The following is a 26,558-nucleotide window of genomic DNA, read 5'->3' as shown; positions in this document are numbered from 1 at the left end:
TACCTTTAATTTAAAACAAACCAGTATTATGTATGAACACATTCCATAAAGAAGCATTTTAAACAATCTCTCCGAGATCCTCTAACTCAACTAGATGCATCCTTTCTGAATGCAAGTCTCTAATCATTCCTAGCAATCAGACACTACTATTTTCCAAGTAACATGATTAACAGGGAGCATTCAGGACAAGTTATTACTAACTTTAGGCACATATAGCATTCTTCTACTTCAAGAAGAAATAGTCACATCATCCTACTGGTTCCAACACTTTTACATAGCAGGTATTTGGACAATTTCATCAGACAATTACAGTGTGGCAGTCTGTACACTTTATACATTGTTTTAAAGATCATTTATCCAACACAGCAGTTGATTGCCTGTGCAGCTAACGCACTTGGTTCTTTTTAACGTCTCAGAAGGAGATGTCTGAATCAAATGTACTCAAATGTTTTTAAGTTATATGGCTAAAAATCATACTGGTACAAATAGCCTGATTCTCTGAGGTCAGAGAATCAGAGAATTTACAGAATTTCTGTAAACACATTTCTCTGTATTTCTCTAAATAGAGAATCAGTGTTCTGGTTTAGAACATCTAAATTTGAAAGTGTCTGCCCTAAAACTTCTAGCAAGCAAATAACGTGTTTTCTGCTATGCTGCAAATCTGCAGAAGCATAAGGCCCTTTTAACACGAAGTCTCTAGACACCTAACTTAGTCCATTATTTGCTAGCTTTAACTTCTCACTTCTCAGCCATTCTCACAGGCTTACCTGCCACAAGCCGCTACACCAGTGGCCTTTTTGTTACACATTGCTCTATTAACCAGAAGTCTTTCCTCTTAAAGAATTTGGGCTCCCGGAAATCTGAGCACAGGGTGAATTCCCAGCATGATGTTTTCACCTCATGTGATAACAGCAGAATATTTTTGCAGGTGTCTTTTTTCAGCAACAGAAAATGAACACACAGTGAAGTTCATGTCTTGGCACCAAAATGAAAGTTTCACCACAAATGCTGGTGGAGTGAGTGCCTGATTATTTTTAATTCATATTGTTTAAAGGCAACAGACAACTCTGAAGCAACCTACAGGCCTGCCCTTTATTTATTTATTTATCTTGCTTTTCTCAGTGGACATGAAAACTTTGTCCATGCAAACAGGGTATTTAGCAGTAGATATCTGCAGAGTGCTTGTGAGGAAAAGAGTATGCTATTTCTTGTGATGTAGATACACTTGCTTTCATTTTTCCTTTACTTTCTCTATTCAAGACTAGGTGTTCCTAAACTGCCAATTGTTTTTTGCTACTATGCTTGCAGCCTTTTATTATCTTCAGAGTCGTGACCAATCCTGATAGAAAGCTCTGAGATATGTTCAGGACAATATCAAACACTCGTGTCTCCAGTGTAATCTTCAATGACAAAGTGCTCAAGGGATGGTCTTACATGGGCATCTAACAAACTAACTCCCCACCCTGAACTGGAATTTCTTTCATGCACAGAGATCCAACAAGCACATAGGATAAAAAGATTTTTAACATATCCCAGATTATCTCAAGGATCTTGTCTCCCACTCTTCCTCACTTTGCTCCGTTTCTTAAGCCTGTTCTCGTCTACAAACACTGTTATTTGGAATGTGTTTTCTTTCTGTATGCTCTTTGATCCTTTTGTATGCCTCAACTAAGTAACACCTTGTCTACTTCATTTTTTCATTCTGACTTCCACTGCTTTCATTTAACTGTTGGCATTATTTAAATGTTAATGAAAACTGCCCATAACATACCATACTAAAAACTACACAAAACCACACTAAAGTAATATACCGTGATTAATACAGATCAGTATTAATAGTGCTACTACACGTTTAGTGCTGACATCGCAAACATGCCATATTTAACAGAACGTCAGTTGCCTTCAAGATTTGCTCCCCTCTCAGATACATACCAGGGCAGAAAAATCTCACAACAAAGCAAGCTAAGAATTCTGCTGATTAACAGAAAAGAGCTAAAGATACGACCCACCAACACTGGCTTTAGAGAGACTTTACTCTCTTGAGATTCTGGTTTGTGGTATTTCTCTGCTTAATCTAATGAGAAAAGCGGTACTACAGTAAACAGAACTACAGAAAGTAAAGTCAAAACCACAAGCTGGGACTTAGCTGATAACACCACTAGAGTTCAGTACAGGAAAAGAAAAGAAAGGATGCTGCATGTTCAATCAGTGCAACACGTTCCTTCTGTTCATATAATAAACCCAGATATCAAACTGAGTTTTTCTAAAACTGCCAGCAATTTTAAAATTACCATTTAGTCACTATCACCTCAAAATGCCTGTACTGGAAATTCTGTCATTTTTTGCACTTCCTTGGTTTTACCTCTCAACATGCATAGCTTCTTGAAAACTGTAGTATGGTACATTGAGCAAAATACACTTATGTTTCTTTACCTTGGAAGCTTATCTAGCAGAGTCTTCCTGTTCCTCACTGAAGAGTTCAACTAGGCCACTGTTTATATTTCTGTATGATACATCAATCACAAAGATATCAGCTGGTGGATTTGGAGGCTTGTTATCCTATGGAAAAAATATTAACAGGGAAAATTAGACAGTGTCATGTTAATGTTGACTGCACAGCTTCTTAGCCACAGTCGTACATAAGAGACATGTAAGTAGCATACATATTGTGATATACACTACTGACCAAGCTTCTGTGACTATCAAGATGATGATTGTTTATTTTTGTTTATAAAAAAAGCAATGTAATGCTTACAGATGTACTCAGGAAGATCATATAGAGTGCACATAGCAACAGAAATCACGATGGGCCCAGCCATACACCTAAGTTCAGTTTTTCTAATTCTGATTAAGATGAGTCGTGGTCATTACCTGGTGTCAAATTCAGGACAACTTTTCCATTATAGTTATTTATGCTATTTCACTGCCTTCATATAAAGGCTTCTGACCACTTACCAAATTATACTCATAACGAAGAAACCACAGAAAACTCCATCTAAGAAAAAATCATCTAATCCTTGAATTATGACTTATCCATAGTCATATCCTCAGAACACATAAAATTAAACATTATACCCTTGATCTCACTTCATTTGAATCATGTAAATCAAGATCAACTCGTCAACTAAAACCAGACAGTATTGTTCTGTTTTCTGTATTTGTATACTAGTTTCAAAAGACATATCAAACATTACTTTCTGAACTCTCATAGCACATTGCTATTTATAAAGAATTCCTGCATAATTTCTGACAAATATATGGCAGAAATGAGAACTAGTGCTCTTGCCACATCCGCTTAGCAGGAGCACAATAATGCAAAACAGCTGTTATTTGTTAACATTTTTTGTAGCTGTTCATCCTTGTCATTTGATAAACACAAAAGGAAATGGCTTTTCAGTTCTGGTCTTAAACTGATTTATAAAAGAACTAAACTTTTCTAACTTGGAGCAAAATGAGAAAATTATTATAAAATAATGTTAACTTCTCTAAAATTCAGTGACTTAACGTTTCCAGTGTGTGTGTTGATTTTATCAGAGATTTATTTTCTGTAACATTCTGCTGTGTCTGTGGAAGAGGTCTTTGCAACATGGAGACAAACCATGCTAGATGGCTTATCACAGAAGCTCCCTCATTCAAACTGTATGGCAAATTCACTGCACTGAAAGCAAGACTGTGATGATGAACACAGGGTTACACATCAGAGAAAAAGAACTGTGAAAATGGCATGGAGCTGTTCAGTATACACATTTTCAAAAGCTTAGCTGCAGAAAGCAGCAAAGCTACACTGAGGATCCCACACTATTTCTATAATGCCCCACTACAGCCACTGAGTTCTCTCCTGTCCTGAGGTTTAATGCAGATGTCAATGGAATCTCTAAAGGCAGTCTCCGGGATTTCACTGGACTTTGTGAGAGACCAGAATTAAACAACCTGTTCATTTCTTTGTACACCAGCAATAATCTGATGGTCTGAGGAAGTTACTTGTACATACTTCAAGGCTTTGTTGGATTGAACTGCCTTTCATAATTTTATCATACCCACATTCCACTGATGGAAAGAAAATTTCATCTTCTTTCAGAAACGACCAAAAAATATGTCCATGCTGTGGGCAGGTGAGGTCACGCTAGGAATTTTGAAAAATTTTGTAAAGTTTGAAAAGCTTAAATAATTTGTGCTTTGGGCAGTACAAAATACATTTATCTAATGAAATCAACTACAAATACTTCCAGTGGCTTGAGTAGACTTTGGAACAAGTTCTTAACTAATCTAGTATTAGGACAGAGAACCCATTCCATTATAACTTACTGGTCAGAACACTAAAACTACTCATGCCAAGAAAAGATTCAGATTCCCATGCTAAGGTTTGAAAAGCTGAGAAGGCAATTCAGGTGCATGTCTGTCTGCAAAATTAGTAAGTCATGCAGCTAAAAAACAAAACTGCATCACAGAATTTGAACTATAACCTCTGAACATCCTCTACATCTTTCCAAGGACCAAACCAGCACCTCAGTTGAAGATTTGTGATCCATGACTTTGAGAAACTTTTGATTACTGTTAGTTGCTAGTCTCCAACACAAAAGAGCAAAACATTATTGTAAGCTTAAATCATCCACATCTGAGAATTTCCTAAAATGTTCTTGGACTCTGATATTCAGCTTATAAATGCATTTACTCCAACATAGGTATTTAAAGGATTTTGTTTGTGTTGACATAAAATCATAAATTATTTTGTGCATTGGAAATACTCAGCAATAATCCAAAGTAGCAACGTATTCATATGATCCCACAGATAGCTCAGGTCTTTCATAATGGTCTACCCGTCAGACAATGTGGTCCAGATGTTGAAAGAAGAACAGCGGGACTAAAAACCAATACAAGAGCAGGAAAAAAAATGTTTACAGTGTGGAGAGGAAAAACCCAACAACTCCTTTCAAAAGTTACCATGTGGTAACACAGGCTCCTCTTTATTGATCAAGGAGGTGTGTAAACACATCGCCAGGTTATAATATTTTTTTCTTCACGCTGATTTAAGAAAACAAACAAAGCTCACAACATTCTAGTAATGCAAGCTCGTCTTGTATTTGGAGAATACAGCATATCCCCCCATGAATGTCAATTTTCTCCTATCTCTACCCTGTTAAGCCTGAGTAGGTAAAACTGACCCAGGTTATTTCCACAGGCAGGGGTCTGCAATCCTCAGGCTACAGATTAAATGATGGCTATTTTGTTAGAAAGATACCATCTACTCAAAGCTTAATTCACATCACTGGAGTTAAAAACAGAACTTTTCCTAAAGCCTGTGCTAATTTGTGCAACATTACCACTTCACTGGAAATAGCTCTGCAACGTTCACAAACCTGGCCTACTGTACAGCAAGCTGCCTTCAGTCCATAGCTTGTCTAATGGCTAGTCACACTGGGAAGAGTCACCTCTGGATTTTAGCTCTTTTTTCCTCAATCTGTACACATTTAGAATGTTATTTTTCACATTTCTGTCTGTTCAAAGCAGGGTATGCAGAATATCTACCTAGTTTTTGGGGCATTTTAAGGTCTCATTAATGTTTTTAAGTGTTTTCCAATGTGGATAAAAGACACTACTAATACATGTACAAAGCATGATTGAAAATGATACTGCAACTGAAATGTCTTAAAATGTTCATAACACATTCAAATTTCTCTTTATGAGAGTTTAAATTGCTAACAAACTAGGAAATTTGCTATCTGCTATGCTTGCACAAACATCAGAGCCTCAGGCAGAAAAGAAGTTGGAATGAGCCTGTCAAGGTTCACGTTTCAGAGTTGAAAAGATTACTGTATTAGGGAAAGCACTATACCACTGTGATCCAGCTGAGGAAATCCAACTTGATACAAATGTCTAGAAAGGCTACTTCTGGCAAAGATCTGGGATTTAGCCAAGAGCACAAGAACAGTTATGAGTCACATGCAGCACACTTGAACAAATATGGCATGGTATCTTCTGTGAAAACCAACACTTGTCACAGGAGGATTAATAGGCTATTTAACCACTGTATCCACAGTCGTGGCCAGGACTAGTCTAACATGGTTCTAAATAATTCTTTGCTGAACATTTAGATTTCTTGAAGAAATTAATTTCTCTACGAAAAAGTTGCTTTTGGTTAGCAATACAAGCAACTTTATATCCTATGCTGACGTAATATTTTAAAATAAACTTTTGACCATAACAGACTGGACTTGGAATTCATGGTTTAGCATTATTTTTTCTTACATTTATTTTTAAAAATCGAACTGAAGAGGAAGTGTTTTAAGTATTTTTACCAAGTAGTATTTTGTGTTGTTGTTTTAATTTGTGAAATAGCCCTTGCTACTGCATCTCACTATACTATTTTCAAGTCATCTAGTCAGGAAAATCACTTCAGGGATACAGTTCCTTTTTAGTTTTATGGAATTTGTATGGATCACAGATCAGAGAAATATCACTTACCATCATTTATGCAATTGCAAAATCCACACTGATACCTTCTTCCATCTTCAATAAACTGCATGAAGGGACACATGTAAGCTTTGCACCTGTTACATCAAATTGGTCCAGTCTCACCATGGTTTGCAACATAAAGAGGTGTCTAAATGAAGGGGTACATGAAGTTATAAAAAGCACTGCAAACTTGAAACCAAATAAAGTGAGCTAGAAAGCTGCTGCTCAGCCTTAACACTTGTTAGATTTCAGCTGACCAAGAAATTGTTGTTCAGCATTTATTCAAATTCTCCAGTACAGCTGGTTCAACCACATAGGTCCCCTAAAGAACTTAATTTTCAAGCTCGCAAGCTCCCTATTTTGGTATTTATCAGAAAGCAATAAAGGATCCATACAAAGAGCCTACAAAACTTTGAAAGCATTGGAAGTTCAGGGCTCTAGGCTGACTTTCTCCAGCAAAGGATTTTTATAGCTCAAAAGGGAGAAATCTGCCGGGGTCAGGTATTTCACCTTCTCTATCAGATTGAGCTTTTCTCAAATAAATTTGTTGATACTCACTGATTGCATGCAGCTATTGCAAACAGGTAGTTACTAAGAAAGCTTCTAATATTTTCAATTAAATGCCCTTCCCCCTAATGCTGCTGTGTTACATGCTATACTAAGGTATAGCATGTCACCAGGGTCACCAGCTAGAGTAGAAGATTTAGAAGTACTAATATTTACTGAAGGAAAGAACATACAGTAAACAAATACAGTATCTCAAACACTTGTCAGCTTAATTACACTGACCATGCTTGCTTATAGCCTCTGCCAAAAACCACAGCTAATGGAAGACATTTTCCAGATGCCTCTTGCAGTAATAACTGCGCAGCAATTGAAAGATTCCTGTAATTGTAATTTATGTTAGAAAAGTCATACTTGAAACCACTGCACAAATGGAAGTTTGTTCAATTATTTGTGAAACTCTATGGAGCATAAACAAACGTGGTTTTTCTTTTTTCTTTTTTTTCTTTTTTTTTTCTTACTCCCTTCAACCCTAACTAAAATCTCTGACTGTAAGAGTAAGAAAATAAATCCAGAGTTGGGCCCCATGATAGATCTCTACAAGAGGAAGAATGCTGACAACCCTCGAATGCTAGAACTTTTCCACTAGCATATTCACTTATTTAAAATTATTGTCTCTTATGGAATGGACATATTTAATCTATTATACACTTTTATCTTTTATTGGAGCATAAGAGTCTTTGAATACCTAGAGAATCATACATGTTCTTCTAGCATTCACTGCTTACATGTATTTTATTGTTTGTTTATATTTTACAGAGACAATTATTTTACTTATTTATTTCTCCAAAGGATTTGATGCTTTTTGCCAAGAACTTACTACATAGTACATACGGGTAGATTTTACTACATGGGTTTTAAGTGATCCCTCCTGCTCCACTGAGATAATACATTGCTTCATGTTCTTTCTTCTACGAAAACTGAGTTTAACACAAATTGACACATAATGTCAGTTGGCAAACTATCAGGGTCATTTTTCAGACACGAGAGCCTTGGCTATAAAACCTGCTCACTAGCCACAATAACTTAAGTTTTAGAACTTCTGGGTTTTGTTCATTACTTGGCAATTTTCTGATTATCATTCTGCTGTATTAATTTAATGAGGCCTGGATCTGGCTTGCCATTAATAATACAGTATCTGAACAGGTAGGGAAAAAAGACGCCCTTACACAACACCCCACGCATTTATACACATTTTTTTAGTGATTTTAAGCCCTCTTCTAATACACTTACTGTTATTCAAGAGCAGAGAAAAATTACTCTCAAATGATCATATTTTGAAATACCTTATTAAAATTAAGATCTTTACCTATAAAGCATGAATAAGAAAAATCATAAAAATAAATGCCATAAAGTTCAGAGCCTAGGTAGCAACATCCTTCTACATACTTAATAAATTACCTTTTTAATGACAGCAGAAACAAAATATTATTTTTTTTCCTTGTCTTTCCATTTCTGGAGTGGAAATATTTATCTTTCATCTCCCTTTAGCTTCATTAAAAAATTTACTTATTACAAAGTTTTTTTGTAATGTGGTTTTAGAGCCCTAATAGCCTACGGGTTACTAAGATCTGTACGTATGTTTAACTTTCTGCATCAAATGTTCTTCTTGAAGTCAACGAGACTATGTGCAGTGCATGAAGTTAAAATACGCTGTCAAGTTTTACAAAAACAGTATTCCAATCTTATGTAGAGAAATAAAAGATAAAATACCAATAAAATCATACTGCAGAGGCTGGCTATTTTTAGTTTCCAAAAAACTTGCAAAAACTATAAAACCAAACAAAACAAAACCCCAAATCAATGGAATTAAGCCTAACTAAGAAATGCATGCAATAGACTAAAGGATTTTGTCTAACAGAAAAATCCTGAAAAAAATACCTGTTTTTTTGATTTCTTAACGTGAAATGTTCATTTACCTTTCAGTATTTTCTTAAAGTAATTTAAACCACTACATCACTAATGAACATATCTAATGTTCATTACATGAACATTACATGTAATTTATCATTTTACATGATAATTTCTGAATAAAGACTCAGACTGAAATCATCCAGACCCACTTCTTCACAACACAGTTGTTACACAAATTCATTTCTGTTTGGGTGTGTAAACTGCTATTACATTTCTAACTATCAACTTCCATTGGAGTCAAAAAACTTTTTTTTTCTTTTTAATACCTAAATCTTATAGGAATTTACAAAGATAAATGATGTACAAGCATTTAAAAAGCAAAAAAAAAAACAAAAAAAAAACAACAAACAAACAAGTCTACACTAATGAATACATAAAACAAAAACTGTTGCCATCCACAGCCCAAAAGAAATGGTGCTAAATGGGAAAGCCCTGCTTTCTAGGCTCCACAGCCTGTACTTCACTCTCTGTAGATGTCACTGTACACCAGAAGATAAAGGGATCTGTTTACGGTCCCATGGAACTCAGTGGCAAACTTTCACAGAAGGAGGGGATTAAGATAAAATCAAAAAACCTCAGATTCCTTTTTTTTTTTTTTTGAAACCAGTGCAATATTCCTTTTTCTTTTGCTTCTCCAGCTATAAACTACCAGTGTTTTCCTTCTCTCCTCCTGTAATTTTCTACAAATAATAAATGAATCAATTTAGGTATCTATCATAACTATTTGAACATTTGCTGTATTTGTATGTTTTGTTCTTGCACCTCTCCTACTCCTTTATCTCCTCAAAATCCTTTCTCCAATTTACCTGTTTGGATCACCTGACTGAGCACAGAGACAGTCCTCACAAAACTGGACATGTAAGCATTGACTGTCAGCTTTCCAGCACTATCAAATTATAAATATTTATCAAAACCGATGACTAAAACTACTACTCAGTAGGATAAATCTGACCTCGTAAATAGATTCCTTTTATGTAAGCTGGAGGACTGGAGAAGCAGAAAGAATCAGCTGCACTGGGAGGCAGAACAGTATGGTTTTCTGTTAAAGAGGATTGGGCAGAAGAGATGGAAAATGCTGCGGAAGACCTGCATAAACTTTCCCTTCTCTGAAGCCTCAGGGCCCCACTACAGTGCAAGCCCTGAAAGCTGATCTGATAAACTATAACTTATCTCACTATTAGTCCAAATATAGCTGGGATAGCAAGAGTTATTTTGGAAATATTTCAGCCAGAACATCTCTCTGGAGTCAGCGCTGTATCAGAGAGCAAAAGATAGGCATTGGTGGCACTGCTCCAAGATGAAATACATCCATAAAAATTTCCAGAGGGACTATAACCTGTGCTTTAAAGTCTCAGAGAGCTGAATTACTATTGCTTGCTATAAAAGTGAAGACCTGACCTACTCCTGAGGGTTCCCTGTGATGCCTGCAGAGTATCACTGTTTTCATATTGCAGGATCAGGGCCACAGCTGGAAATTATAAGTGTAGGAACAAGGACTGCGATGAAGCTCAAGTTCATCATGGCACATCTCTGGAAAAGCATTCTGAAGAGAAAATCAGAAGAGAGTCTCTGGAGAATAAAAAAGGTATATGCAAACAGTGACGAGAACTAACTATTTATCATGCAACAAACTGAAAAATAGACACCATCTGTTTTCATTGCCAGACTCACATACTGGGCTACAAGAAAACCTTTCATAGCTGTGCTGCAAGTCAAATCTCCACATGCAGTGTACAAAATGCCTTTGCCTCATAGCCAGTGTGGACTCCTAGCCCCCCACAACATTCACCCTATTAGTACCTGATGAATCTGCATTAGGAACAATATTTTTGCCTAGATTTTGACTCCATGATCATTTGAATACGTTTAACACCCCAGCACTAAAATGACAGGAGTGTGTATTGAAATGAGACCCACACAACTTGCAAATCTGGCTACATCCAAGGGGAACGCGAAAACTCGTACCAGGAGTGCAATTTTCAGTTACATCAGTACCTCTATCACAATCCCTTCCTCCTCTTCCCCACCAGATGAGGAATTTGCGAGCTGTTTTGGCATATACTTTTGAAGAACTTCACTGGTTTACAGAGATAGCTGCTCTATGCAATGTTACACCGTATACTATACATGACAAATTGCCTGTTCAACTGCAAATTATCTCAGTACAAATGATTTTGAAAGCACATCCCATGAAAGAACCATATTTAGTATCTGAGATTTCAGGAGACTAGTTAATTGATGTGTTTAGATGAGGGCTATTTGTTTCTAAAGGAAGATTATCTCACGGGTTTGGAAAGCTGCACAGATACATATCTCTTGATGACTTATAATATGATAGTTCCTTAAACTTACATTCTACAGTACTCTAGCATATAAAACATTTTATACTTCACTACAGCAACCATTAAACACACTGTGTTTGCACAACTGATTACCTGAAATAAAGACACAACTGCCAGTTACTCAATTCAGACAATTCATCCCACAGACAAGCTGTGTGGGGCAACAAAATCCAGAAAGGCAGTGTTTCTAGAGCTATTTACATTGACCTTCATGTAAGTCTGATTATTAAAATATTTATATAAGCATTTTAAGAGAGGCTACACAATGTAACTTTTTAATGATCGGGGGAGATGATTGTTGACCAAGGTTAGTACCGCTGCCCCATGCAAATCTGCAAATCTTGAGCTTCATTTGTACAGTAGAAAGATAAAGTCCACAGGATAATCAGAAAGAATTGTGAAATGTAGCGCTTTTTTTTTAGGGGTGGGGGGGACGGGGACAACAACAACCAAAAAAACCAACCCTAGGTCATGAACCAAACTGCCTGTGTTTTCTAGGACTGTTGAAGCATTTTGTTCTCTTTTATTATACCATCACAGATTGCTTTTGAGAACGATTAACCAGTCAACAAACAATCCCCAGGATTTGAGTTGCTTTACTGGTTCACATTAAAATGTCATGAAAGCATTTCCCTTTGTGATGTTCCTACTGTCTTTTATCAGAAGCCATTCCCTCTGAAGTCAGAAGCAACTTTGCTGATTCTTGATTTCTGGATGTTGAACACTATGAGCCTCCTCAGCTGATATGACTCAAGCCAGTCTGTACTGCATCCTCTAAAAAGGTCACGGCAGGTTCACGTATTTTCTGTAATAATGCTTTTTCATCTATTTTATTTGTTTGCATAATGCAGCACGGCCGAAGCGTCAACCCTGTGATGCAATCTCCCTTAGCTCTAACCCAATTTTTATAGATCTCAGTGAAATGCAAGGAGTACGTTCAAACCTTCTTGTTCAAAAATCCTTCGCACCCAGGCCAAACATTCACCTGCATACATGGTAGCAGGAAAAATACTGGGGCATGCATGGTAGGTGAGCTTCAAGGTGGCACTGCACAGGAATAAGAACCAGCATGTACCAAAATCAACAGAAAGCTGATCAATGATATCAGTGCATCATAGGTCAGACTATCCACAAAATATATATTCAGTCAGCATTCCCTTCTTAAGGGGAATGCTGCAACTTACTGAATAGAGCTAGCAGCATGAAGAGTGCAAATGCAGGCTGCTCTAATCAAAAGTAGAAGGATTTAAAGAAGTTTGGGGATGGGGGCAATACATGAAATACTGATAAAATTTTGACACAAAGAAAGCCCAGAAGTAGGTAGCTTACTTCTTTAGAACTTCCATATCCTACTGGTGGCAGAAGAAGGGAAAAAAAAGTTTAATATCCAGGATTAATAGAGACACAATTGCTTCTGGTCATGATGCTAGGTTGGGAATACCAACTGTTAACAAGGCAGCTCTCTCCAGCACTTCTCAGCTTTGAAGTGGTGACTGTTATTTGGATGTACGGACATGCTGCATCTCAAGTGAAGGTCAGCAGCCAGGATTAACTGATGATATAAGCAGGAGCGTGAAATTGGATAATCAAGAAACTGTGCTGAACAACAGACTTTCAAAATGTTAACACTTTAAAGAATCAGATCTCAAGCAGGACATCTCTCAGTCGAGAGAGATACACCTATACTCAGCAGCAAAAGTGCAAGCTGGTGCTGCAAGCTGGTGCAGAGCCACGCACAAGGTGAGAACAACTGAAGAAGGAGACAAAGCTACCCTAGGGCAGCTCAGCCCCCTCTTAGGGCTGCTGAGGGTGACACGCACGTGTTAAATCACGTGAGAGGATACTGGTTCATGCCTGGACTAATCCACAGCTCCATTTCCCACACATCAGTATCACAGATGGTCCAGCACTGCAGTCCTTGTCTGAGATTTTTTGGCATTGTCACATTACTTGTAAAACCATAGAAAAATAGACAAGTTTAAGATACCTTTTCTACAGAAATGTTAAGTTACAAGAGGAGGTAGTCTAGCTTTATTGATAACAGAAGTTTCACAATAAAATCGGGAGTTTGATTTTCCATAAGAAGGCATTCTGATTTAAGATGTCTGGCTTGACATTCACTCAGCAGAAAATGAAATAAAAGATAGCGACATAGTTTACAGAAGCAAATGAAATTAGCAACGCATTTTATTATTTTTTTTTTGCAAATCACTGCAGGAAAGCCCTGAAATATCTTCAAAACAGCAGACAGACTTTGGGCTCTAAATACTATTACTACTGACTTCTTGACAGGTCTAGTCTCTGCATGTTTTGTATGGTCACACCAGTGTTAGTTTACACACACAAAAATTTTCAGGATTGCTAAATACACAATAAATCCAACACCAGTTTAAAATACAGGCACAACCTATTACCTGCAAACATAATGGATAAACTGGCAGATCAAATCTGTTTTAGAGTAGCCAGCGACCACTTTTCACAAACACAGCTGTGACTGTTTCTAACACACTCTAGAATATCCTCAGGATAGCCAGTCAGGCAACTCACCAAACAGGGCTCAGGGAACACGCAGCTCTAGGTTTAGGGAGCAAATATTTAAGTTAGTAAATAAATCTAAGTATAGTGTTGTGTTGTAATCTCTTAAGCAACAATTCTGGATGAATTTCTGCCACAGGAGAGCATTGCCAGTGTTATTCAAACCTTTGCAGAAAGAACAAAACCAAAACCTAAATGGATTTCAGGATCATTGTGGCTACTGTCAGCTTCAGTGGCCAAACAGATGGGGTTCTTCTGTTATTTTGTACAGACGCACACACACACAGAGGTAGGTAGACAATGTATACATATAATTTTTGTTAGCATTTGAGAGAAAAGTATCTTACTGATTTCAGATTTACAGCATGAAAGGCCTGTTGAATGGAGGGTTTCTTTCCTTCTCAAAAACCTGGAGCTGTTCCTTTTTTTTGTTAGAAGGTATTGCTGTGACTTTTTAAGCCAAGCTTACAAGTGTTTTAATTCAAGGTGTATTAAATAGTTCTGCTTAACATTGTTCAAGAAGGCAAGCAGGTAAGTAGTAAACATGCCTCTAGGCCTAGTTAATTTACTTCCATTGAAATCGGAAAGAAGTAAGAATACCTGAAGTGTCATGCTACAATCACAAGCCAACTCTAACTGGTCACTTGCCTCTGTTAGAGGAATACTTAGAAAGAATAAGGAGAATTGTTATTATGTGAACAAAAAGCAGCACAGGATATCTTAATCTCTGAAGCAAGGATATTTGGGGTGAGTTTAATATCCTTTTTAAGTCCTTTCCATGACACAGAAGCTTAGCTTTGAAGGTCAGTAGCAAAACTAGCTGTTATTTTAAAAGTATAACATCAGGTAGGAGTGTTTATATTCTGAGTCTCCCTTCCATGAATACTTTCACTGCTATGATAGCTGGATGCTTCAGGCAGACTCCAGGATCTCCCAACAGTAAGAGTGTTTGTATGCAGCTACACTCCTCTCTTTTATTTGAAGATTAAGCTGCTGCTGAATATCACAAGTAAGGGGCTGTGCAAAGAGCTAGGAGCTAAGCAGTCCTGGGAAGGACAAAAACCTGTGCTATTGCTCCTCTACTCTAGGGCTGAGGACATCATCTCTGCATCTATTTAGCAAGCACAGATTACCTGATTCTGTCAAACACTAAATAGAAAAGCAGCCCCTCCATCACATTTATTACCTGTGCTACAAGAAGAGAAGGATCCCTTCTCACAGAATAAAGGGACATATGTAGAAGGCTTAGTCTCCCCTGTTTTCCTACAGGACAGCATTAGAGCCTGCTATGATTAAGCCCTAGATATAGCCTCATGCTGCTGACCTTCACTTGAGATGCAGCATGTCCACACATCCAAATAACACTTTGATACTAAGAATATATCTAAACATTAAAATAATACCAATAAATAAGATCAAACAACATCAGCTTCTTATTCAGTTTAATAAAAACTTTTTTTCCCTTTGAAATTACATACATTACATTGTTCTATTCACAATATGATTCTGCACTACTGGAGAGATAAATAAAATATGCATAAACTGAACATGCAAGAATAGCTTCAGTATAAAAAAAATAAAGCTTTTCATCCTGAACTAACTAAATAGCAGGGTGTGCTGACCCTGTGAAGTTTCCAAGGTAACTGAGTAACATCCCTGCAGGCTTAATGTTAGAGCTCGCAGCCTTACAATGTTTAATTTGCTGCTGTTGCTATGGTCAACTTTGGCCAGTGCATAAGTGGAGACAAACACCATTTCAGGAGAGCAACATGCAGCCTGTAGAGGAAAATGCACCCACAGAATGTCAAGTGGCATTCGAAGAGCTATTCTGAGTTACAGATGTATCTAGCAATAGCCAATGTAATTTTTTTTTATGAGTGTAATTTTTGTTGGTGAAACAAATAAGCGGCTATGATTATTATTTTTCAATTCCCTCCTTCCCCTTGATATTTACTGGTGCTTAGTCAGGTTCTTCTTCAGCCACGACCATCCTGGAGAATAGATGGTTTCCAAATTATCAGAAGCTAATTACATCATCGTAACCTAAATCTTTAGAAATGCACTTTTCCCAGTCTAACCTTTCAAGACTGCGCAAATTAATCAGAGATTCTGATTAAAATATGAATAAGGTATATACGAATGTAAATTTTCCAAGTCACTGTCCCCATCTCTTTCAGAATTAAGTTCTTACTGTAACAACAGTGATGCATGGAGCAACACACTATGGAAGTATGAAGAGTATTTTAAAGTGTACACTGAAAACAAAAATGGGAAAAAATAAATAAGGAAATTTACTTGAATTAGGAAAAGCTGTGCTGTCAAAACCTTTGCTAACTTTGGCTCTACATTCTTGTTACACCGTGTAGTGACAGCCCAATCGGCTAACAAAAACTTTCTCCTAGAAGATGAAGCCTTGGGAAGCAATCCAATTCCACATGCTTTACTACCAAATGCAGACTAGCGCTGGGCATACTCCATAAAGAAAGCCTTATCTAATACAGGATTTATGCATCTCTAAATTAGGCACTGCAAAACCTAGCTCGCAGGCACTGGCCTCCCGAGTGATATAAAGCTGTCGAGGTAAGGCACCTGGAGATGCATACAAGTTCTGGGCTCTCTATACCATGCATGGGGCAGTCAGGCACCCCAGAGAGCTATACAAAAAACCACAACATTAACCTGGAGCTAGTCAGGAGGAAAAAAAAAAAAAAAAAAAAAAAAAAAAAAAGCACTGTAAGAGCAACAAGGCTCAACAACTCGTTTCTAGATTCCAGGTGGACTCAGGACCACAAGACCAGAGTTTCACAGTTCCTTCTCAAATGAAGGTGTTAACAGGTGTGCTTTGGAACACGCTTTAACATCTGAAATAGTAACGTTTAGGCTCACATTTAACAGAGCAGATAGACAGTGATGAGTTCAGGATACAAGCTAATGCTACCTGGACAGTTTCTACATGGATTGACTGTTCCAAATAGTTCAACAATGGATTGGTTGTACAAATACTAAGGCAGTCTTAAGAACATGGTGGAATGTCCTGTAGCATGGCCCTATGTCTAAAACTGGCCTAGTTGGAATCTACAAGGCAGTACTGGTGCATGTGCTTTCTTTCTGGTCCATTGACTTCCATCTCTGGAAGTTTAAACAGTGGCAATGAACTCTGCTGTACAGAATGCTCAATAGCTCCCCATTCCTGGAGGGTGAAGAAGCATTTCAACATAGACTGCGTCCTAACTATTAAGTTACATCACACACTCACCATGTTTTAAAAGAACATGACAACAGGCACAGATTACTTTGAAAATATGCCCAAAACACATTGACAAAACTCAGACACTGCTGGATCTTTGACAATCCAGAAAACTGCACAGCACAGCACACAATGCAATATGCCCTAGTTACTATTCAGAGATAACGTTTTGCTATCTCTTCACTGGTCAACAGCTGCTCTTTCTGCCATGGAGTACTCATTTGAGAGGAGGAAGGCTTTGTTACCCACAATGGAGAAGAAAAGTTCAGTATTGTCTACAAACACACGACAATTTTGAATAATTTCAATATAAAGAGTCATATACAGTTTACACAAAGGAAAAAGGTCATGAAACATCCGATAAGCCCTGACATTTCATTTCCACTAGAGATGAATATGAAGTGGAATCTCAGTTATGCCAAGTCCCATATGAGGATTACAAATTTACAAGCCAACACTGAAAACGATATTTCAAAAGAGACAGCAGAGCAAAACAAATGCCCAGCTCTTTCAGAGCCTTTCCTTCAGATTTTTTTTTTTTTTTTACTATCATCCTTTGCTATTTAAAAAGATATTTCCAGTAGTAAGGATAATTTACTGCCTAATTATGGGATTCTTACCTAAAAAGACTCACAGTGCAAAATTGCTGAACTGCTTAAAACTAATTGCTTACGTGAGCTTCAGCGCTCAAAAGTAAAGAAGGCACCAATATAAAAAGAAACTTTACAAAGAACTTCTGGGCGATCCTAGAGCTACAGACCAGCAAGTCTTACTTCCACAGAAAGCAAATTGGTAGATATTACAGTGGAGGAGAACATAGAAAGACATGCCAATAAACAGGACGTACAGAGGAAGATTTGATGTGGCTCTTGCAGAGGGATGTCATGACATGATCTATTGAGTTCCGCCAAGAGTCAGCCAGCATGCAGGCAAGCATGACCTAGTTGACATAATGTATTTTGCTCTTTGCTTTTTAAGTCTTTTGATAGAATCCCTCATCGAAAGCCCTTAAATTAGCTAGTCTTTCACACAGTATTGGGGAACATCCTCCTGCAAGTAACTAACTAAAAAAATCAAAGGGTAAAATAAAATGATGGCTTTTTATGGTGGGTAGATGCTATCAGTGAGCACTTCTGTTCTGCAATGTGCTTTTTAACGCATCCCCAATGGAAAGGAAGAATCAGTAAGGTATTTCCATTAAATCATTTTGTACTGCCTGCAATGTAAGTGTTCCTCAGTTCCCTGAAACCAAAGCTCTGCACAAGCACAGAACCATTAATAAATATGAGCCTATATAAAAATGTGTTTCAAACTGAAGGTACAGCCTGCTTGCCATTCTTACTGGCCACCAAATACTAACTATAGAATCTGAGTCCCCACCGATCCCATAGTAGATCACAAGAGTGTAGGGATTTCCCTGAATTCTTCAAATTTATTCAACATTTGAATGACTTCTTTCAAACCCACTCAACAGTCTTGGGGTCTAAATGAAAATTCACACTGTTACTTTGTTCTTGAAACAGAAAAGAGATTTTGTAACACTGCATCACCTGCTAGTTACTCACCTCACCCAGTTTGTAGTTCCTGCTAACCTTATAGTACTGACAGGGCTCTACCTAGGAAATGCACTATCATCCCTGTAAAAAACACATGGCTTTCCAAGCAGCTCAGCTGCACTGGCCACCAGCATATCTCAGTATTCTTCTGAAAAGGTTAAATGGCTTTCAGCTCATGAACACCAGAATTTCTGAGAAATAATTCCATTCCAGTTTTATCTTTTTAACTTGTTAATCTACTGAGGAGAAACGTGAAATAATAATTTCCCACCACAGAATATTTCTATGAAGAAATAACAAATAAATAAGAAATAACATTGTAGCGAGTGACAACACAAAACTACTAAGGAACAAAAAAGAAAGTCACTCTAGATATTTTAATATTTAAAGCTATATATATATTTTTTGGAATTTTTTATATTTGATTTTAAAACTTGAAATACTCTTTTAACTAACTTTTTAAGTAGGTGGTATTAAATGTTAAACCAAGATCACATGGTTTATTCAGGCTCTGGAAACATTTGCGCATCTCCAAAACAAATTCACGTAGAGCTTTGTCCATGATGATAACTGTGAGAGCTGGTTTATTTTTACAGACTGTTGCTAAAGCACTGGTGGACTAAAAATAAGTTCTGTCAAACAATGATACTGTATTGTCAAAATCTATAACAAACAAATACTTTTCATAGATCATCCAAATCAGGGGAGTGAAAATGAACTCTTATTTTTGAGAAATAATAAATGAAGACTTAATATAGATAAAGATTCAGAGACATCTAGAGCTGTTAAGACACTGGCTGGGGTGAGGAGGCATGAATGTTCTAACGACCTTAGTTTCTAATGATATATAGTATGCATGTAAGGTTCACTAGTCTACAGTTTTCTAGATCGGCTGTGGAAGGCTTTTTGTCATTTGTAATCTATGAGAGACTGCACGCCCTCCACGGAGGTTGCCTCTCTTTCAACTCGAGGGCCTTTCTGAATTCTCTCACTTCACTTGCTCTGCTCTTCTGAAGCTCAGTGTCCATGTGCTAAGTGTTACTTATCTGGCTGTTCTTAGGATATCAAACACAAGCAGTCACTGATCTCTACTGAACAGTCTTTACTTGTGTCTTAAATTAGTTCTCACTTGTTATTTAACACCACTGACACAAACACACCTTCTCGAGCTTTTTTTCAGCAAGACCAGTATGACATCTATTTAAGTTTTCCATAAATGGCTGCCATAAATGAGAATGTTCTCATGGTACAGCTACACCAGGTTACAAGTGAGCACCTGCTATCTGGCATCTTAGCTGTACTAGTTCTTTCCTTAATCTCAACTATCAATTGTTGAGGAATTCAGCTTTCCTCCCTTGATCTGAGGACTGATATTGCAGCCTACTGGTGTATTTTTATGCCCTTCTTTGTATTCATTTATGTTGGTCTTGTGTCCTCCCTACTCAGAATTTCCAAATTTCTAGGTATTATGGAACTTCTCGGACACACCACCACTCCACAGAGTCTCAATTGCATGGGGCTTTTTTAACAGGCCATAAAGCCACAGCATCTTTGTCTTCTCATTCCATTACATTCCTGTATTTTTTCAAGATTCCTTTTCTTTGAAGGAAAAAATCCTGTATTCTTTTTTTCTCCTGAAACACTGCACTGATTTAAATGCATGCGTAGGTTGTTTTCATTTAACACCCTTACCTAGCACTGTGTTGATTTTCCTTTGTGTTCTTATTTTCTCCCACAGGGGTAACTTGTATCCCATTCTTTACTGGACACAGGGATATCTTTTGCACACATCTTCCAAAAATGCCCAAATGTTCAAGTTTGTGTATTTCTTGTGTCCTAATTTTTTTTTTTTTCCCACAGACCCTATTTTGGGAAGGAAAAAACCCACACTTATTCCCATTGTATGCTAACATTTCCAAATGACTTCTGGAGACAGAACACCGTCCTGTATGTGTAGATGCTCCACTTTCCCCAAAAGAACCCACAGTGACTGAAAAACTTAAGTCTACCTTTCAGACATGATGAAACACTGAATTATCTTTGTCCAGTCTGGAGCTCCAGGCTGGAAGGAATATTTCTGAGAAATACTGCTGAACTTAATTAAACTTTTTATTTGGAAATGATCCCAGGATCTTTTAACTCCACCCCTTAAGTCAAAGGAAACAAATCCTCAAAGATCAAATTCCAGTTGACTCAAAGTGATGACTATAATCTTGACTACACATACATTTGTAGGACCCCAGTTACCTTCTCCTACACCCTCGTGTTCATTTACTGGAAATGAAGAATCTCTCAGGCATTCGCTCCTGCTGCTTGCACAGGCAAGAACAGTTCAACAAATCCCTCTGTTGGTTACAATGTAAAGCCAGCAGGTGAGTCTAACGCAAGTGCACAACCCACCAGTGTGTACCAACACGTAACACCACTGCTTACAAGTCATCCAGCAGAACAGTAAATGTGTTCAATTAAGAAAGAAAATAACTAAACAAGCAAACAACAGCCCTCAGTAAATCAAAACCCACGCTCAGGATTGGAGAACGGAAGAACAAGACATCTGAAGACCACTCTGTATCCTCAAATTATATGGAAGCACATTAAGTTTTTCCCATTGTTTCTAACTGACCTAGTACAGAAATGGCACAGAAAGAGAGTCACATATGGCAACAGACCACTGAACACGCAAATATATCTTTGAACTATTTCAAATTCATCCTCAACTATAAGCGGTGATGAGAGCAAAATGCCAGTCAAGGAAGAGTTATATTTATGGAATACTCATAAGTCACTTGGTGACCATGGAAGCCCGTGGCTTTTCAAATACAGCTTTACTAACGCAGAAAGACGTGCATCATAATGGATTTTGTATAGTGTGTGGGTTTGCTCAAGTCCTTACAGCTCAATTGAGATGTGTCTGTTTCTCAGCTGTTCCTCATCATATTACCAGCTGCACAAAGCATTTGTGGGCATTTCACAGCCATGGTCCACTAAACCCTTGTAGCCATTGTTTTTTTTTTTAAACTCCTTTGAAAAGGAACAGAATTGAAACTCACTGGGTGCTAGTGCTCTGTATACTAACAGTGGAGGCACGTCTGCAGCTGAAGCTGCAATGAAGATGAATGAATTGATATTATTCATTACAAGGCAAGAAAAAAATTGTGATGTTACTATATATAACATGCTGTTTATCAAGAGATTAGACAGATTCCCACTGTACAGAGCCCTGTAACATGTGATGAGCATCACCTGCTAACCTTGTTAAAAGGCACTTAAAGGCATCCACAAGATAGGATAGACATCCTGAAGGGAAAATCTTCCTGTGCCTTGCAGTCACTAGTTCCAGGCAGAAAGCACCATAGTAGGAAATTCAGACACACAAATAAGCACGTGAATATATTTTACCTCCATAAAAAGCCCAGTTCCTTTAAATTAAGTAGCTTTTCAGAATTGAAGTTGTTATAAATCCCATATGGAAGGCCACTTTTTAATTTATTTTTTTTAAGAAGATCTTAAGAGTAAGATCTTATTTTGGCAGCAGCAATGAAGACAGGTCATAGGCAAGCCTTGGAAAAACTGCCTCAGCTAAGACTCCCCAGCACTTCCTACTGTAACACCATCTCTTCAGCTCTTAAAACTTTACCAAGCTACAACTGTTTAGACTGAATTTTTCCACACTGGACTTCAGCCAATTTTGAGACACATTTTTCAGACTTAAGTTTTTTAGCCTCTTCCGATAAAGAAGCTAGGGAAAAAACACTGCTCTTTACAGATTAATGAATTCTGCTAACCTTTCCAACAGCTTGAGAGCACTAACTCTTCAGAAGCAGGGGGTCACTGCATACATTTATTTTTTTTTTTTGCCAACACAGGAAAAATCCTCCTGAACTTGGCCAAGTGTTTGTACATACTGCTAATTTATGTATGCAGAAGAGATTTCAATTTAAGCAACTTGATCACTCGTCCAAACACTGTACAGGAGACAGGGAAGCCGTGTATGGGAAGCATTAAGTGACTAGAAGCAGATTGAAAGACATGCAAATGAAGAGCCAACGTGACAGCAGAACCACATGGGCATAGAAGAGGGGTAAAGGGACTAAATAGCAAAGGCTGTCTGGTAAGGTGAAGGAGTGGGGAAGCAACAGCAGGAGTTTCATCTAGGAGAAAATGCAGGGGGCAGCAAGCCAAGTCCACACATTCCTCTCAAGAAATGGAATGAAACCCAAAATTGCTGTCTAGCAGACAAATGGTGAGACCTGCTATCTGCAGAGCTAGAAGTAATACACCCTATTTCCCTGTGGGCCCCAGAGAAGATAACTATGTAGTTATCTTCCCTGCTAAAATAAAAATCTTAACTCAAACTACAGAAGTCTGTTGGATTGGAAGTTATCCATCCAGATAAAGAACAACATCTGCTTTTTTCCAACTTATTTAAAAACAAAACAAACAAAAAAACAACACCAACAAAAACCAAAGAATTTACAAGCAATAAAGCAAAGTTAAAGAAAATCAAAGACTGCAAAAAAACAACACTGAAAGTCTGTGCAATTTTAATTAGGCTTTTCTGTGCATGTTTTATGAGGGAGTTTCTGAAGACACAATCACATAACTTATATGAGATCCCCATTTTTTTTTTTTTTTGCAGCAAACAATGCTCTGAAAGTTAGTTAGCATTGCACGTGAAAAGGAAATGCCATCTATGGACCTTTGTTGCAGAATTTAGAAGCTGCACAATGAAGAAGGCAGGCAGTTATGGACAAGAAATGACAACCCTACAGATGATGCAGTTACAAGCTGCACTTGAAAACTGGTTGTATCCCTGCTACTGATGCAACCCATTAGGGATGCCAGGAAACCGTTGTACCCATGTAACAGCTATCCTGAGGTCACAGGACTCTGCCAATCAGCAGAATTATTTTGCAGATGAACTAGGGCTATACTTGGAATAGGAGGGGCTGTTGTAGATGGAAATGTGAGAAAAAAAATTGATTAGGTTAGTGTCTCCAAATGACTGCCAAAAATGGGTAGTTACATTTGTCTGCTTTCTATGACTCAGTTCGCTCAAGTAGAAAATACCCTTATCTTCTTTATATTGTAAGGAACAAAATGGAAAAATAAGATTTTTTGAATGTAACTATTCATGTAGTAAAATAAATTTAGTCTCTGTTGATACCGTCCAAGGCTATCTTCTTTTAATGTCTTTGCCTATAGCTACGTAATTCTAGCAGCTGCCAGTCACTGCATAAAGTAGTGATAGTTGGGGCAACACCAGGAACCTGCTAATTCAGATTACAGTTACCACTCTTGTACCTTTTCAAAGATTTTTATCCCCTGAAGTTGCATCATGACCCAAGTGCAACTTATAGCCTTCTGCAGCTACCTCTCTACTCTCTCTAAGTCCTTCACAGTCATAGATAAGACACCCTCCCACCCCACCCAACCAGAGAAGAAGTCATTAACGTTTAGGAGACAAAACCACACAGGACTAATATTCTGTTAGTCCTCACCTCATTTTGCAGAACAATAGCAAAAGGCTGGATGACAGCTGCCAGTGGAATGCAAGTCTGTTTGGCCATATCTGAAGATGACAGGAAGCAGTAGGTAGAACATTGGATATAATAACAAGGGCTGGCATGACCTAGAACACCCACCAAAGCATGCACAGTGAAAGACTGATAAAAGGAATCCGCCTGTCCTAAACACAAACCAGAAAAACAACAACAAAACAACAAGAGCATATCCTAAGTTAAATACATAGTTTTTGTTCTCCCATGGAAGCTTCTGCCCATCTCATGTATGAGCCCACTGCCTCCCCCGTAGGCAAATATTTTCTTGCTGTTCAAATTTAATGAAGAGATTTATGAAAATCTTTTTAGAAGAGTTTAATGAGAATCTCAATGGAGATTGATTTGAAAATATCCATATCTGAGATGTTAAAAGGAAATAATATGATATGGATGAAATACCCAGTGTGAATGTCAACACTGCATATAACAAAATGCAACAAACTGATACTGTCACGACCACGCTAATGAGCTAGCTCTGAGTCAGAAGGTAGGATACTAGTGTTAACATGACCATGCTCATATATCCTGCAAGATACAGTGTGCTAAATCACTACTCCATTTCTTGTAGCACTTAGCTCAGTTCCCTCAATGGGAAATGGCATTCTGCAAGGCAGACAAGCACTGGAAGTCCAAGGCAGTTCAGGAACTGCATTACTTTTTTTTTTTTTTTTTTTTTTAAACCATCAGGCTGCAGATCTGCTCAGTTTCTTGAGAGGCATTTCTTTGTTCATTAGAACTGCATTATCCTGTTCTCAGATAATGTCCAAAAATCTTGATGCGTTTGTATGTTTTGTATAGCTTACCAAGCTTACCCAAGCACTGATCAGTTAATGCTGGACTAAATGATACCATCGGTTTTATCTATATTAAAGTATCAAGTCTGCTGTCAAGAGCATGGAATATGGTACTTACAGGGTCTAGGCTGAAGCAAATGGAGGTACACTAGCCAAATGAAAACATTAAGCCAACTAGACAGGCTCACGCTATGTCCCTACGGTTTGAATAGAATCTTCCAAAATTCTTATCTTAAAACACAACGATAATAGAGTCAGTGCTTTTTATAGTGTCCATCTTTTAAAATTTCAGAAGAATCTGAAGAGGCCTTTTTACTTGAAAACCTTGAAGAAATTTATGTTAAGAGAAGTTGTGTCAATTATGCATATTACTTTAAATTTCAATAAGGGTAGAAAAGGTGAGGGCAAGGCGATCTCATGGCTTTCATTGGAATTAACCAGAAGTTTAAAAATTCAGTTCTCCCCCCTCTACTCCCCCTCTCACACACACCTGGGAGCAATTTTCCCATTTTATGTCCAATTTAGAGTAAGAAGCACCATTTTTAGGTGACAAATGTGAGAATGTAGTTATATATACATATATTTACTTCATTTCCCCCAAAGCGGTAACAAGGACAGTTACCTTGATCTTGGATTACGCAGTCTGTAGTGACAAGAGGAGGAACCTATCCTCTTGTGTTTGTAGCATAGATCTGCCCTCGCCTAGAAGCTTTGTCATTTTCAATTACTTGAATCTGACGGATAAGAAGCAAGAACAGTATGAGAAAGGTTGGCCATGCATTCAGTTACATCCATAAAGAGTTAGACTAAGTAAAACTATTGTCTTATATAGAGATGCCATAAACCCATCACATACAAACTTCTAGGATAGCTAAGAACTAGAAAACTATATAGACACAGCTGAGCAGTGTAACTCACAGCTACAGTTGCCTGTTGGAACCCTGCAGAGGTAACACTACACATAGGGGCTGACCAGACCTATATACAGTGAACAACGGAGTTGTTCAAAGCATGTTGAATGCTGGAGTCAGACATTTTCAGGCGAGTCTAGCCAGCAAACGGAATAGAGTGGCTGTGTAAATAAGCCTTGTTACTGAATCTGGCCTTCCAAGCTCCAAGATCAAACTTGAGTGCATCACCTTACTCAGATGTCACATATACCAGGTTATCTTTTGTATGGCCATAATTGTGCCAGATGCTGTTCTTAATAAATGAATGTGTGGGTAATTCATTTGATTGGAATAGTTGGAGGGGTTGGCCATCAATTCCTCCCCACTAGGCTCTGTGCACAGGATGGTTTAAAAAAGTGATTGATAAGCTACAGAGAGTACCATCTTCCTAGCTTGTCAGCACTGCAATTTAGAAGGTAGCATTCAATCCTCAAGAAAAGCCTGTCTGGCCATAAGGTAGTATGTCAACTCTGCAACTGTGTTTTCATTCCCTGAGTTGTACTACCATGTTGTGAGCTCTCTCCTGGAAAAAAAGTAAAGGAGAGCAATCACAGAAAACTTCTGGTGAAGCAGCTCTAATCAAGTGCAGGTTTATTCTGGTTGAACACTAGTGAATTATTTTCATGAAATGCTCATGAAGCT

At 37.8% G+C, this 26,558-nt stretch overlaps 1 pseudogene across 1 annotated transcript in view; it reads right to left on the bottom strand.

The window, feature by feature from the left end:
- LOC311209471 (protein transport protein Sec24D-like) overlaps positions 1–26,558 on the bottom strand; it is a 125,992-nt pseudogene that overhangs the window by 8,124 nt on the left and 91,310 nt on the right. The window contains exons 9-13 of the transcript XR_014619366.1: positions 25,589–25,700; positions 24,113–24,243; positions 6,463–6,601; positions 4,746–4,861; positions 2,434–2,559 (exon numbers count right to left, since the gene is read on the bottom strand). The product of XR_014619366.1 is annotated as a protein transport protein Sec24D-like (transcript). The remainder of the gene's footprint in view (positions 1–2,433; positions 2,560–4,745; positions 4,862–6,462; positions 6,602–24,112; positions 24,244–25,588; positions 25,701–26,558) is intronic.

Source organism: Netta rufina, assembly GCF_964035555.1.
Source record: "Netta rufina genome assembly, chromosome: 4".
Lineage (NCBI taxonomy): Eukaryota > Metazoa > Chordata > Aves > Anseriformes > Anatidae > Netta > Netta rufina.
This window is presented reverse-complemented; position numbering and strand designations above follow the sequence as displayed.